Raw genomic sequence first — 15,898 nt, 5'->3', positions numbered from 1 at the left:
CGTTCCACTAGTATTATATCGCTCAGAGTGGTACAACAGAAACATATGCGGGTCCAAGGCATATCTATAGAATTACATACAGACTCTTTACAAAAGATCCACACAGCCTCCTACTTTACAATGAGGTAAAACTGCAAATAAACTCCAGAAGAACGACTCGTAGTCTAGTCTTATCACAAACTCTATTTGAAGAGTACTTCACTAACTACAGAGGCTAAGAATAGACTCTAGCTAAATAGGAGCTAGGTTTAGGAAGCTAGTTCCCTTCTATGGCTAAACTAGGCTTTCTCCTTGTTGGATGTGGTATTCGGCTCCTCCGACGAGGTCCTGTCTCGTGAAGTAGTTGTTGACTCCTCGGCCTTCGAGTTGCACTCGTAGATCCTCCTTCGATGCCTCCATATCTAAGCAGGGGATTTAAGAGTGGGATGAGTACGAGCGTACTCAACAAGTTCATTATAGGAAAGAGGTGTTTAATGCACTAGCTACGACATTAGACCAGAAATTCTAATACCAATGCAAGTTTTCATAACCATTTCTTCAAGAGGCTGCTTTTATTCATAAGAACTATGTCCGTCAGCCTTCACCGGTTTACTAGAACTTCATGGAGCTCCTTTCCGGCCGCGTTCGCAGTTCCATATCCCGGAACAGGGAGTGACAGGTCACGGTTCTTTACACTCTGCAGAGGTGTGTTGCTTTACCCATAAGAGATCTTAACCTTGGTGCCAACCGAGCCGCGAGCTCGTCCACACTTCCTATGGTGTGAGGCCCGGTATAAGGTCTAGCCAATCATGTTCCTCCGCTACCTCGAACACCCACCCTTTGTTGCATGCCCCGACCCCGGGTCCTCGCCGGTCCCATTATTCCCACTCACGGGTGGACCCCGACCACGACAACGGCTTTGGGACTCGTTAACCAAACTCTTTCGCCGGTAGCTGGAACCCATCATAGACCGCAATACCGTGGGGACTTAAGGCTTCCCCAGCCAACCGCTTGCACTTCGAGCGACAAGTGTCTACGGACTATGCCGTTGGGACTTAAGGCTTCCCCAGCCAACCGCTTGCCCTGACAGATACAAGTGTCTACGGTAAAGCGCATCCGTTGATGAACGAGCGGTGGAAACACTTTTGACTACTCCGTCCCACTCCTGATCTTATGGTTAACACGGGTATTACGGCACAAGAATCACTGGCGACATTTGTTGTTTAATCTTAGATGGATATAAACCCGTGCAATGGAACCTCCACCATATCAACACAATCCATGGTTCCATTGCCCACCACATAGTCATATTCATAGTTATGAAAGTAGTGGTTTTGATTTTTATGCAATAGTGATAACCATAATACTTTGCAAGTAATTTGATAGAAATACTCAAATGACATGAGCAAGTGATGAACTTGCCTTTCTTGACTGCAAGATTATGCGGCAAGGTCTTCGATACTGCGAGTAACTCCAAATTCTAAAATAGCATCATCGTCCGGTAAGGACGATGTTTAAAAGATTGACAAGGATGCAATAATGCATAAGTATGAGATGCAATCGCTCTAAGCGTGACCTAACCCCGATGATTTGGGATCAGTGAGTTGTAATGATTGGTTCAGGGTGTGTTGCACTTTTAGAGTGATTCACATACAAGGTTCTTATTCAGGTGTGATTACTTGGTATTATCAACAGTGTAGTTAATAGAGCATAATAATCAATTGAGCACACAAAGAATGATAATTGGCATAATATTAACAAGTAAAGAACAAGTGGTCAGTTTAGTACTATATGGCATGGTTAATGATTAATTATCATATACTTTATAAGAATAACTTTTGAAGAACATGTTCTTTAATAAAGAACAAGTATGATAATTAAGTGGGTGGTTTTCTATGGTTGACTATGGCTGCATGTAGTTGCTGGAATAGGTATTAGATGGATCCCAACAAAGTTGGATTCATCAACACCTAGGGCTTGTAGGGTTAAGATAAGCCTAGGCATCCTAAGCAATTTATTATACATGGTGGTTGTCAAGGTGGGTTTATCTTGCTAGTGATAGTCGGCTAGGGTTTATAGGTTCTTATAAGCAGGGTTGAAGATGATTCCTTATTTCCTTCAAAAGAATAACTTTTGAAGAACATACTTCTTATATAATAAGAAGTATAACAATTAAGGTTGAGGTTGTCTGGGTTTGCTATTGGATCTACTAAGTAAGGAATGGTGGTTTCCTAAATAGGATGATTAATAATTATCTCATACTGATAGGGTTTAGTGGAACAGGGTTATGTAATGTTAAATAGTAGGTATGGTTGCTATTAGGGTTCATCACAATGGTGTGATGCTAAATAGGGATAAATAATGCTGATGGCTTTGGTAATAGGATCTAGGGTTTACACTTGGTTGACCCTACTTAATTATTTAGGTCTGATGAGGATGAATATATGGACTACGAATTAGTAGTGATAGGGTTCCCATATTTCATGTGAATTTGACTAGTATTTAGTTGCTAGATATGAATCTATGATAACTAATGAAGTAACATGATTACAAGTTACTTGAGTTTTAGGTTTGGGAATAATTTAGGGTTCATATCCAGTAGTGGAACTAGGGTTTCTAATTGAATTAGGGTTTTGGTTTTACACATGAAATGATGAATTCCTGTTTTCCTACCATATGGAACTAGGGTTTTCTAATTACCCTATAATTCTTGGTTTAATAACTTCATTATCAAGTTGAAGTTATTAATGAGTTTGAAATAAAAATAATATTGAATTTGACATTTTATTATTTTTTCTGCATTTAATATTTAAGGTAATTATTAGTTAGGGTTTAAATCCTTCTAATAAGGATTGATCAAAATAACAAATAAAGAAAATTAGTTTCATTGTTTTCTTTATTTATTTACTGGTTTTTATTTAATTTGGAAAGTTTTCCTAATTATTGAATTTTAATTGAATTTAGAATTAATAAATGGGCTTAAATAACCAGAATTAAATAATTGAATTTTTAGTAAAAATAAAAATTGCATATTATATTTTTATTGGATAGAGTTTTCTATTCTAAGAATTTTTATATCTTATTTTAATTTTTCTGAGTTAGTATGAATTTTATATGGATTTACAAAGTTGCAGCAATGATGGAATTGAATTTAAATGAAAATGGAAATGCTAGACACACTCGGGCTAACCTATACGCAGAGACTGGCCAGTGGGCCAGTGGTCCACGTGGACTGCCACGTGAGTGTGGACCAGGTCCAAATCGTGGACGTGGCCAGTGGAGCTCCTGGCCGACGGCCAGTCGACGGCGGTGTCGGCACGGGAGGGCTCCCGCGGGGCTGCGAGCGTGTGTAGAGGAACCGGGGCATGGTGGTGAACCATTGGGTAGCGGCGCCCCCTCGAAAAGGTCGCCGGAGTTGCTCCGGCGAGCTCCGACTGCGGCGGCGCACGATGGCGGACGGTGCCAGTGAGCTATGGTCAATTTTACGGCTAGATAAAGAGCTCCAAAGATGCAGTAGCTCACAGTGATGCGGAGGAACAGCTCGTAGGCGACGATTATCGACGGAGATGACGACGCGGTTGAAATTTCTGCGTCACGCCGGCGAAAGGGAACGGACCATCACCGGCAACTGAGAGCTTCCTAGCTCGATTCCTCCCGCAGGTGGGGTATGTCGAGGGTGACGGGGACGATGGCATCAACGGCGGTTCCCGGGGATGCTCCGAACGGCGGCAATGGCCGACGGCCGGGCTACTAGGTTTTCGGTTTGGGGCGGAATTGAAGCAGAGGGGAAAGAACTCGGGCTAGGGTTCTTCGTTGGGGTTTTATACGCCTCAAGATCGTGCCTCGTCACACCACCGGACGAGGAGAAGCCGCCAGCGACGACGAGAAGGAGGGCACGTCTCCGCGCTGTCCTCCATGCGGAAGAAGCGGATGAGGACGACCTCCTCGCTCAGATATTTGACGAAGGGTTATGGTGGGTTGGGCCAGGCTGCTATTGGGCTGCGTTGTTGGGCTTGATTACTGGGCTGCTCCTGGGTCGGTTTGGATGGCATGTACGAGCTGCTGCTGGGCTTCTCAGTGGTCAGGTAAGCTCCTTCTCCTCTCTTTTATTTCTTTTATCTATTTCTGTTTTGTTTCTGTTTTGAATTCAAATCTGAATTCCTTTGTATTTTGCAGGTCTTGCTTACTTTAATCATACAAGGATTAGTCCAGGGTACTACAAACTCTCAAGTGGTGTATTTGCAAATTTAATAAGATATTATAACATCTATTTATTAATTGGTATTGGTATGTGGTTTAAATTTCCATATAGACAGGAATTTGAATAATAACTTTGAAAATATTCAAATTGTTTTCTACATGATATTTTAATGTCATCTTGAATTACTTAGAGTTAATAATACTCTTATCATGGTTTAATTTTGATATATGGAAATAAGTGGTTGATAGCCACCCATATAGTTTCAATTATAAGATTTAGCTCTAGGTTCATCTTATGTTCCATAGTTAAACATAGGTTTTAATTAGAGTGCACTTATAGGATTATATTTTTATTTATCTAATGATATATGGATGGAAACTTTGTTGTAACTTAGATTTTAGTTGTGATCACCCAAATGATGCACCAACTAAGGTTTAGATATAACTCTAGGTGGTAGAAACGAGATGGCACATTAGAGTAGTTGCTAGGGTTTAATCTCCCCTAACCATGGTAATATGGTTAATTACTTAACATTTTATGTTCTCCTCTAGTTACTAAGATGTTGAGTATCAGTTTTATATTCTACCAATTGGCTTCTATTATTAATCTCAATTGATCATTTAAGTAACTACATTGGTTATAATTCTTTTTATAGTTAACTTTGGTCATAGTGATGGATGGTTTCTCATGAAGGAGATATGCCCTAGAGGCAATAATAAAATGGTTATTATTTATATCTTTATGTTTATGATAAATTTTTATATATCATGCTATAATTGTATTAACCGAAACATTAGTACATGTGTGATATGTAGACAAACAAAGAGTCCCTAGTATGCCTCTTAACTAGCTTGTTGATTAATGGATGATTAGTTTCATAATCATGAACATTGGATGTTATTAATAACAAGGTTATATCATTGTATGAATGATGTAATGGACACACCCAATTAAGCGTAGCATAAGATCTCGTCATTAAGTTATTTGCTATAAGCTTTCGATACATAGTTACCTAGTCCTTATGACCATGAGATCATGTAAATCACTTATGCCGGAAAGGTACTTTGATTACACCAAACGCCATCGCGTAAATGGGTGGTTATAAAGGTGGGATTAAGTATCCGGAAAGTATGAGTTGAGGCATATGGATCAACGGTGGGATTTGTCCATCCCGATGACGGATAGATATACTCTGGGCCCTCTCGGTGGAATGTCGTCTAATGTCTTGCAAGCATATGAATAAGTTCATAAGAGACCATATACCACGGTACGAGTAAAGAGTACTTGTCAGGAGACGAGGTTGAACAAGGTATAGAGTGATACCGAAGATCAAACCTCGGACAAGTAAAATATCGCGAGACAAAGGGAATTGGTAATGTATGTGAATGGTTCATTCGATCACTAAAGTCATCGTTGAATATGTGGGAGCCATTATGGATCTCCGGATCCCGCTATTGGTTATTGGTCGGAGTGAGTACTCAACCATGTCCGCATAGTTCTCGAACCGTAGGGTGACACACTTAAAGTTGGATGTTGAAATGGTAGTACTTGAATTATGGAATGGAGTTCGAATATTTGTTCGGAGTCCGGATGAAATCCCGGACATCACGAGGAGTTCCGGAATGGTCGGAGAATAAGATTCATATATAGGATGTCATTTTATGTGAAATAAAATGTCGCGGAAGGTTCTATGGAAGGTTCTAGAAGGTTCTAGAAAAGTCCGGAAGAAACCACCAAGGAAGGTGGAGTCCACAAGGGACTCCACCTCCATGGCCGGCCAGCCCTAGATGGGGTGGAGTCCCAAGTGGACTCCACCATAGAGGGCCGGCCACCCCCCACATGGGAGGTGGGAATCCCATCTTTGGGTGGGAGTCCTAGTTGGGCTAGGATTGCCCCCTCCTATGGAAGGTTTTGGTTTCGGGTCTTATTCGAAGACTTGGACACCAACACTTGGGTTCCACCTATATAATGAGGGGCATAGGGGAGGGGGCCGGCCACACTAAAGCCACCACCTTGGCCGCACCCCTTGGAGGCCGGCCACCCCCTCTCCCCAAACCCTAGCCGCCCCACTCCTCCTTCTTCCCCGCACGCTTAGCGAAGCTCCGCCGGGATCCTCCACCGCCACCGACACCACGCCGTCGTGCTCGTCGGATTCAAGAGGAGCTACTACTTCCGCTGCCCGGCTGGAACGGGGAGGTGGACGTCGTCTTCATCAACAACCGAACGTGTGACCGAGTACGGAGGTGCTGCCCGTTCGTGGCGCCGGAACCGATCGTGATCAAGATCTTCTACGCGCTTTTGCAAGCGGCAAGTGAACGTCTACCGCAGCAACAAGAGCCTCATCTTGTAGGCTTTGGAATCTCTTCAAGGGTGAGACTCGATACCCCCTCGTTGCTACCGTCTTCTAGATTGCATCTTGGCTTGGATTGCGTGTTCGCGGTAGGAAAATTTTTGTTTTCTATGCAACGTTATCCTACGGTGGTATCGAGCCGTGTCTATGCATAGATGGTTGCACGAGTAGAACACAATGGTTTGTGGGCGTTGATGCTCTTGTTATCTTTAGTTGAGTACTTTGCATCTTTATGGCATAGTGGGATGAAGCGGCTCGGACTAACTTTACATGACCGCGTTCATGAGACTTGTTCCTCGTTTGACATGCAACTTGTATTGCATAAGAGGCTTTGCGGGTGTCTGTCTCTCCTACTATAGTAAAGATTCAATTTACTCTTCTATTGACAACATTAGTATCAACGTTGTGGTTCATGTTCGTAGGTAGATTAGATCTATATCGAAAACCCTAAACCACGTAAAATATGCAAACCAAATTAGAGAGCGTCTAACTTGTTTTTGCGGGGTTTGGTGATGTGATATGGCCATAATGTGATGATGAATATGTATGAGATGATCATTATTGTATTGTGGCAACCGGCGAGAGCCTTATGGTTGTCTTTAAATTTCATGTTGAGTAGTATTTCAAAGTAGTTGTAATAGTTGCTACATGGAGGACAATCATGAAGACGGCGCCATTGACCTTGGTGCTTCGCCGACGATGATGGAGATCATGCCCGAAGATGATGGAGATCATGTCCGTGCTTTGGAGATGAAGATCAAAGGCGCAAAGACAAAAGGGCCATATCATATCACATATGAACTGCATGTGATGTTAATCCTTTTATGCATCTTATTTTGCTTAGATCGCGACGGTAGCATTATAAGATGATCCCTCACATTAATATCAAGATAATAAAGTGTTCTTCCCTCGTATGCACCGTTGCATTGTTCGACGTTTTGAAGCATCTCGTGATGATCGGGTGTGATAAACTCGACATACAACGGGTGTAAGCCATGTTGCACACGCGGAATACTTGGGTTTGCTTGACGAGCCTAGCATGTACGGACATGGCCTCGGGACAATGGAAACCGAAAGGTTGAACACGAGTCATATGGATGATATGATCAACATGTTGATGTTCACCATTGAAACTACATCATCTCACGTGATGATCGGTTTTGGTGTAGTGGATTTGGATCGTGTACCACTTTACAACTATGAGGGATGTTGTATTAAGTGGGAGTTCATTAGTAATTAGATTAAAACATGAACTAATTATCATAAACATAGTCCGAGTAGTATTTTGAATTAATTTTGTAGTATTGGCATCCGTTTACTACTATGCGCTAGTCTTATAATTGAGATAGAAATATTGTTAAAATCGACTAGAAACTTTACGGATTAGTACCATATTGTTAATGAATCAAGAAATGATTAAGTCCTATTGCAAACATTTAGTGAAACTCACTTTGTTGATTCAGAGAGCTATGGTTTCAATTAGTACCTAAAGTTATCTTGTCTCAGTGAAACTTGAAGTTCAAATCTGTTTGAAAAGTAAGGAGCTGAAAATTTAGTTTTCAGAAATAATCAAGGTACGAGATATATGTGATATCTAAGACCTTATTGCAAGATGATAGAATATAAATTTGGTGAGACTACATAAACTCATAAGTTTTATGGGAATGTACGAAGGTTGAAGACGCAAGGCGTCCCAATCCTCCAACTATTGGGGCACTAACAATATTCGCATATCCATGAAGTGATTGTCCTTAGTATGCACCGTTGCTAAGACTCGTCGTTTCGAAGCATCACGTGATGATCGGGTGTTATAGATTCTACGTGTGCTTCCAACGGGTACAAGCCAGTTTTGCATATACGAATACTAAGGTTTAAACTTTATGAGCCTAGCATGTACAGACATGGTCTCAGAAAGTTATCATGAATTGATGGATAAAATTATGAGTGAAATTGTTCATCGTATTACAAATTTACTAATAGTGAAATCTGAAATACTTGTCATATGATGATCAACTTCAAAGTAAGAACCTCAAGGTTATTGGTATTTGACCAACAAACCTAGAAGTTATTGATGTTGAAATGTTTTTCGAATAATGAGGAAAGCTAAAAGAGAAGCTGCAAAAAATATTTTGGCAAAAGAAAAGAAAAGACTAGAAAGTCTAGCTCAGGTGTATATAAATGATATACATGTTATGGTTGTATTCCTAGTTAAGTCACACAATGAAATTCTTGGGTATTAATACCATATTGGTTGTTATGAAGTGTCATACAAAACAACGCAATACAAGAATTCAATGGCCTAAGTGAGTCGACAAGGAATATGATAGGAATGCACGTCCGGAACAAAATAAAGTGTTATTATGTTCGTCGTTGGTATTCTATCTACCCCTTAGAATTTATAATAAAGAACTTAATAATTGTTATTTTGCTCTGGTCAAATGAAAACAATGAGTTGTTCAAATTATGACATTACTCCATGTATGATGGATAAATTATTATAAATCTTAATGGTGAAACACACATACATAACACTGACGCTACAAATGCCATAAGGCAAATGATTTGAATTCCACTTATTTGTGGAACCGCAATTTAGGTCATGTTAGAAAGGATCGCATGAAGGAACTCCATGCAAATGGATTTTTGGAGTCATTCGATTTGTTGAATCGTTTGGCACTTGCAAAATCTTTTCTAAAAGGTAATGACTGAAATACCGTTCATAGGCCGAAGAGTTGAACGGGCAACTAACTTAGTGAAAACATACATAATGATATATGTGGTTCACTGGGCATAGTTGTGTGCGGAAGATTCTTCTACTTCATGAAAACTTTCAAACAATGAATTGAGTATATATGTGGATATATTCAATAAGGAAAAGTTTGAAACATTTTGAATAGGATTCAAATAAATTTCAGCATGAAGTGGAAATCATCGTAATAGAAATCAAATATCTATGATTGGATCATGGTGGAAATATTTGAATTACAAGTTTTAGCGAACATCTAAGAGAGTTATGAAATTGTTCTACAACTTACGTTTCTTGGAGTATCATAGTGATGATGTATCCAAGAGATATATCCAAACTTTGTTGGATCAATGATGAGATAAAATATTGATGCCATTATATTTTTGTGGATTATGCTTTAGTGACTACCGCTTTTACACTAAATAGAGCATCATCATGATCCGTTGAAATGACACCATACAAGTTATGGCATGGGTATAAACCCTAATAGTCAACCAAAATCGGATGAATGTCTTTGTCGGTTATCCCAGAGATTTAATTGGGAATTCTTCCCACGAGACAAAGCCAAAAGTGTTTGTCAATGTTTCTTATTTCCGAGAAATTGTTTCGAGTGAAGTATTTGAGTGGGAGGACAATATAATTTGATAAGGTTTATGAACCTGAGCATAATGATCAGAGTAGCGCAGCATTGGAATTGGTTTCGGAAGCGGCCACGACGATCATGGCTCTCATGACTACAAAGTGTCAAAGTGTTTTAGCCATGGAGATCGAAGTACATATTGAACCTTGTAGGTATGGTTTACTTTGTGATCAAATAAATGATTTGTTGACAAAGGATTGATTTTGATCAATGATAAACCAACTACAAAACAAAGAAGTTATGATGGGCCCTGACTCCATTAAAATGGCCATGCGCCATGAAATCCAAGATAGATGAATACTTTATGAAAGTAAATGGATCTATGAAATTGATAGACTTGGATGAAATATCCTTGAAGAAAGCTTGACTTATCGAAAAATTGTTTACGACAAAGTTCAAAGAGTTGAATACGATAAGATTAGATCTTCCGTAGCAATGCTTATAGTCTATGTGGATTATTCTAGTAATCACTACATATTTCTTTTATGAGATATGCTAGTAGGATGGCAAAATACACTACTTAACGAAGTATGTATACAAGATACAACCAAGAGTTTTGCTGGTCCGTGGAATACTAGATAGGTATACAAGCTTCAATTGGATGAAGTAAGTATCACGGAGTTGGAATCTTCACCAGATGAAATAGTCAAAGAGTTTTTGATTTCATCAGAGACGATGAAGAAGGTTGCATTTGCAAGAAATTAAGTGGGAGCGCTAAGACACATTTATAATACTTTATGTAGGTGACATATAGTTGGTTATAAATGATGTAATTATATACTTGATTAAAAAGGTTTCATTGAGAATTAACTTCAATGAAAGGATATGGACTGAAACAAATTTAGTGTCAAGATCTATGAAGATAGATTGAAACACATAAATAAGTTTAAGTCAAAGTACATATGATGGATATTGAAGAAATTCAATATAGAAATATTAAGAAAATGTTCTTGTCATGTGAAGGTTTAACAAGACTTGAGTGTATCTGACACTCAATGAGTAAAAACACATGAGTGATTATAGATCACGAATAATATGTACACAATCAGAGTTCATGTGCTATAAAGTGTTATGAGCATATACCAGAATGATTCATATGATGATCATTGGACGACGATAAGAATATCCTTGAGTACTTTAGAAGAACTAAGGATATATATATATATATTTTGTATGAAGAAATGACAAACAAATTGCTGTAAGGTGTTACACCGATATTGGTTTTGTCACATATAAAATATAATTTCAATCTCAAATTAGACTAAGTGTTGTTTAAAAGGTAGCACAATGAGCTAGAAGTTGTCTATGCTAGATTTAGAAGAGTTCTAAATATTGTGACGGATTCTACAAAAGAAGGCAGAGTATGTCATTGTTTTGACAATGACAAAGGATGTTAAATCAAGAGGTTCTTTGAGAACTTGGTGTAGTTCCGACGAGTCGAACTTTGAAGCTATATTGTGTGTGACAATATTAGTGACATATTTCAGACCGCGGAATTAAGGTTCCACCGAGAAGACCAAACATATTTAATGCCAACTCATTTGGAAATGAGTGATGCGTTGAGACGCAAATGAATTACAAAATACATACGTTTCTGAGCGTGTCAGATTCGATGACTAAAAACCTCTCCCGTGAGCAATACATGATAAAGCACCAGAAGGCCAAAGTGTTATATCTTTACAAATGTAAACTAGATTATTGACTCTAGTGCAAGTGGGAGACTGAAGGAGATATGCCCTAGAGGCAATAATAAAATGGTTATTATTTATATCTTTATGTTTATGATAAATGTTTATATATCATGCTATAATTGTATTAACCGAAACATTAGTACATGTGTGATATGTAGACAAACAAAGAGTCCCTAGTATGCCTCTTAACTAGCTTGTTGATTAATGGATGATTAGTTTCATAATCATGAACATTGGATGTTATTAATAACAAGGTTATATCATTGTATGAATGATGTAATGGACACACCCAATTAAGCGTAGCATAAGATCTCGTCATTAAGTTATTTGCTATAAGCTTTCGATACATAGTTACCTAGTCCTTATGACCATGAGATCATGTAAATCACTTATGCCGGAAAGGTACTTTGATTACACCAAACGCCATCGCGTAAATGGGTGGTTATAAAGGTGGGATTAAGTATCCGGAAAGTATGAGTTGAGGCATATGGATCAACGGTGGGATTTGTCCATCCCGATGACGGATAGATATACTCTGGGCCCTCTCGGTGGAATGTCGTCTAATGTCTTGCAAGCATATGAATAAGTTCATAAGAGACCATATACCACGGTACGAGTAAAGAGTACTTGTCAGGAGACGAGGTTGAACAAGGTATAGAGTGATACCGAAGATCAAACCTCGGACAAGTAAAATATCGCGAGACAAAGGGAATTGGTAATGTATGTGAATGGTTCATTCGATCACTAAAGTCATCGTTGAATATGTGGGAGCCATTATGGATCTCCGGATCCCGCTATTGGTTATTGGTCGGAGTGAGTACTCAACCATGTCCGCATAGTTCTCGAACCGTAGGGTGACACACTTAAAGTTGGATGTTGAAATGGTAGTACTTGAATTATGGAATGGAGTTCGAATATTTGTTCGGAGTCCCGGATGAAATCCCGGACATCACGAGGAGTTCCGGAATGGTCCGGAGAATAAGATTCATATATAGGATGTCATTTTATGTGAAATAAAATGTCGCGGAAGGTTCTATGGAAGGTTCTAGAAGGTTCTAGAAAAGTCCGGAAGAAACCACCAAGGAAGGTGGAGTCCACAAGGGACTCCACCTCCATGGCCGGCCAGCCCTAGATGGGGTGGAGTCCCAAGTGGACTCCACCATAGGGGGCCGGCCACCCCCACATGGGAGGTGGGAATCCCACCTTTGGGTGGGAGTCCTAGTTGGGCTAGGATTGCCCCCTCCTATGGAAGGTTTTGGTTTCGGGTCTTATTCGAAGACTTGGACACCAACACTTGGGTTCCACCTATATAATGAGGGGCATAGGGGAGGGGGCCGGCCACACTAAAGCCACCACCTTGGCCGCACCCCTTGGAGGCCGGCCACCCCCTCTCCCCAAACCCTAGCCGCCCCACTCCTCCTTCTTCCCCGCACGCTTAGCGAAGCTCCGCCGGGATCCTCCACCGCCACCGACACCACGCCGTCGTGCTTTCGGATTCAAGAGGAGCTACTACTTCCGCTGCCCGCTGGAACGGGGAGGTGGACGTCGTCTTCATCAACAACCGAACGTGTGACCGAGTACGGAGGTGCTTGCCCGTTCGTGGCGCCGGAACCGATCGTGATCAAGATCTTCTACGCGCTTTTGCAAGCGGCAAGTGAACGTCTACCGCAGCAACAAGAGCCTCATCTTGTAGGCTTTGGAATCTCTTCAAGGGTGAGACTCGATACCCCCTCGTTGCTACCGTCTTCTAGATTGCATCTTGGCTTGGATTGCGTGTTCGCGGTAGGAAAATTTTTGTTTTCTATGCAACGTTATCCTACATCTCACCATATTAAGTATGGAGTTTTACTCTAAGGTTTTCTTGTGGTTCTTAAGTGAAGAATAGGTGGAATGTAAATGTGGTAGGATTCTACTTTTGATCACCAAGAGATTCACAAGTTGGGATTGAGGTATAAGTCTAGGGTTGCTTATTACTCGATCTCCCTATGATTTCATGTGGTGATGAAATCTACTTATTTTAGTAGGGTTTAACATATCCTCACAAACATCAAGAGCATGATCATGGATTAGACATGATCAACTTGTTCTTAATATCTCTACCTTAAGTTCTTAGGTTTTATGATTATCTCTCAATTTATAGTGTTCAAGGCTTGGCTTCCTAAGTTACTTCACAGGGAATGGGTTCTCAATTCCAAGATCAAGTGTTGTCTTGAATAGCAAGGGTATAGTACTTCTCTCATAATTCCTTAGGTGGACATGGTCATGGTTATCTCACCATTCTCAAGTGAGATGACTTATCCTTATTCTTTAGTTCAAATATTGTCCTTGAGTCTTAATTAAGTAAAGCTAATAATAATATCTTTGGTTTCTCTCATTTGGGAAGACTTCAACACTAACCTAAGTTTAGGCTCCATAGAGAATGGTGTGGTCATCAATATCTATGTTTAACATATTTGGTTTCTCTCTCTAGGGTTGTCTTGAAGATGATGATTTGAATACTTGGATGTATATCCAAGGTTTTAACTCAAGGTTTGTTATTGCTTCTTTAATAATTATAATAGAACTCTCATCCCTCTAGGTTTGATGTAATATTAAATTAGAATAGAGAAGGATTATATTCCTTAGTTGGATCTCCTTGTCTTGTTTCCAAGCTTAAAGTAGAATAGATATCATAGAGTTTATGATGAGTGCATGGATTAGTTTAAGACATGGAAAAGATAAGTCAAGAATGGTTTCTCCATTTTATTGTTACTTGCTTTGCAATTGAATTGGTGTTCATATGTTATGACAAGGATTACCATATTATAATCTTTTATAAGATCAATCAATTAATCATTGAGTAAAGTGTTGTTGTGTTGATTATTAATTCCATTTGATCTAACCCCTTAGATCACATCATCTCTACCCAAAACAAGGTTTTAACAAAGTCACATTGAGGTTTATAGCGCTTGACTTGATGTGCTACTTGAATTCCACCAAGGTCAAGTGAAACTTCAGTTACTGTGACTGTTTTACTTTAAAGCGCGAAAATTCCCCGTATTTTCTGTGCATGAATGCAATGCACACATCTGATTCCTCTATTTTTGTAACCCCATTACCTGGGATATTACAGTCTCTACCCCTTAAACTAAACTTCGTCCTCGAAGTTTGATCTCTCTCACGTTTCGGAGTGTGGTTCTGACTTGTTCAGACTACATCTTTTCTCAAACTCCTTGGTGATCTCACTGGATATAGTTGAATATATCCCTTGTCCAGATTCTTCGTGGAATCCATTAGGGTTTGTCTCTGAACTTTAGTTCTTACTCCAGTTCTATGATTTTTCTCTGGAATCTAATAATACCCGTCTCTGAACCATGGTTCTTACTTTGATTCATTGATTTCTTCCAACTTTTATAATCTTGTTTCCTATCTCATTGAAGATTCAATGATTAGGACTTCTTCTTGCACTGACAGTCTTTACTGAGGACTAATTGGATAACATTCTCCTATTTGATAAAATAGGTCTTTGTTTTTCCCTTACTACCAAAATTGCAGTAATGGTACTTAATGGGTCCTAACTATGGAATTGGTCGTGATGGTTTATTTTCCTAAAAATGGATTAGACTCATTTAGTTCATCCAATCATGGTTTATAGTTGATACCTCTAACTATTTTGGGTTATTTAGGTTCCATGAAAGGAATCATTCAAATAGACTTTAGTTTTGGTATGGTCAATCTACTTCGGTCTTTGGCCTTCTTGAGCTGTATTTGGTCTATGGTGTTTTCTTCGTCCAACTTCTTTATACTTGACTTACTTGAGCTTTCGTACTTCTGAGTAAATACTACTCACTTTCTCAAGTTATAGTCCACTTCTTACTTCCTCGAGGTATGAACCTCGGCTTCGAGTCCGACATCCTTCCGAAAGTAATGTTCAACGGTCTTATGAAAATAAGATCGAACTTCCTCTCAGTTCAGACCTTCTTCTTCTATCTTGCTCAAAGTATTGAGTCATTGTAATCCAACTCAATCTTTACTCTACCCCTTAGAGTTTACTTATGTTCTTCAACTCCTTTTCTTCCAACTATTGGACTGATGATTAGAATATTGGTATAAGTCTAGTTTACGATTTATATTCCTCTATGGTTTTACGAAGAATCTTTGTGGTGTATCCACTCAATTGTGGACATCCAATGTGAATCCTTCGACCAAATAATTATAGACCTAGCTATATGGCTGACAAAATTTTGATTTGTTCACAAACTTTTGTTACAACTAATTAAATCGTGGACTATTTGTACTACCAACTGATACC

The sequence above is a fragment of the Lolium rigidum genome, chromosome 5 (assembly GCF_022539505.1).
Source record: "Lolium rigidum isolate FL_2022 chromosome 5, APGP_CSIRO_Lrig_0.1, whole genome shotgun sequence".
NCBI classification, from domain to species: Eukaryota; Viridiplantae; Streptophyta; class Magnoliopsida; order Poales; family Poaceae; genus Lolium; species Lolium rigidum.
This window is presented reverse-complemented; position numbering follows the sequence as displayed.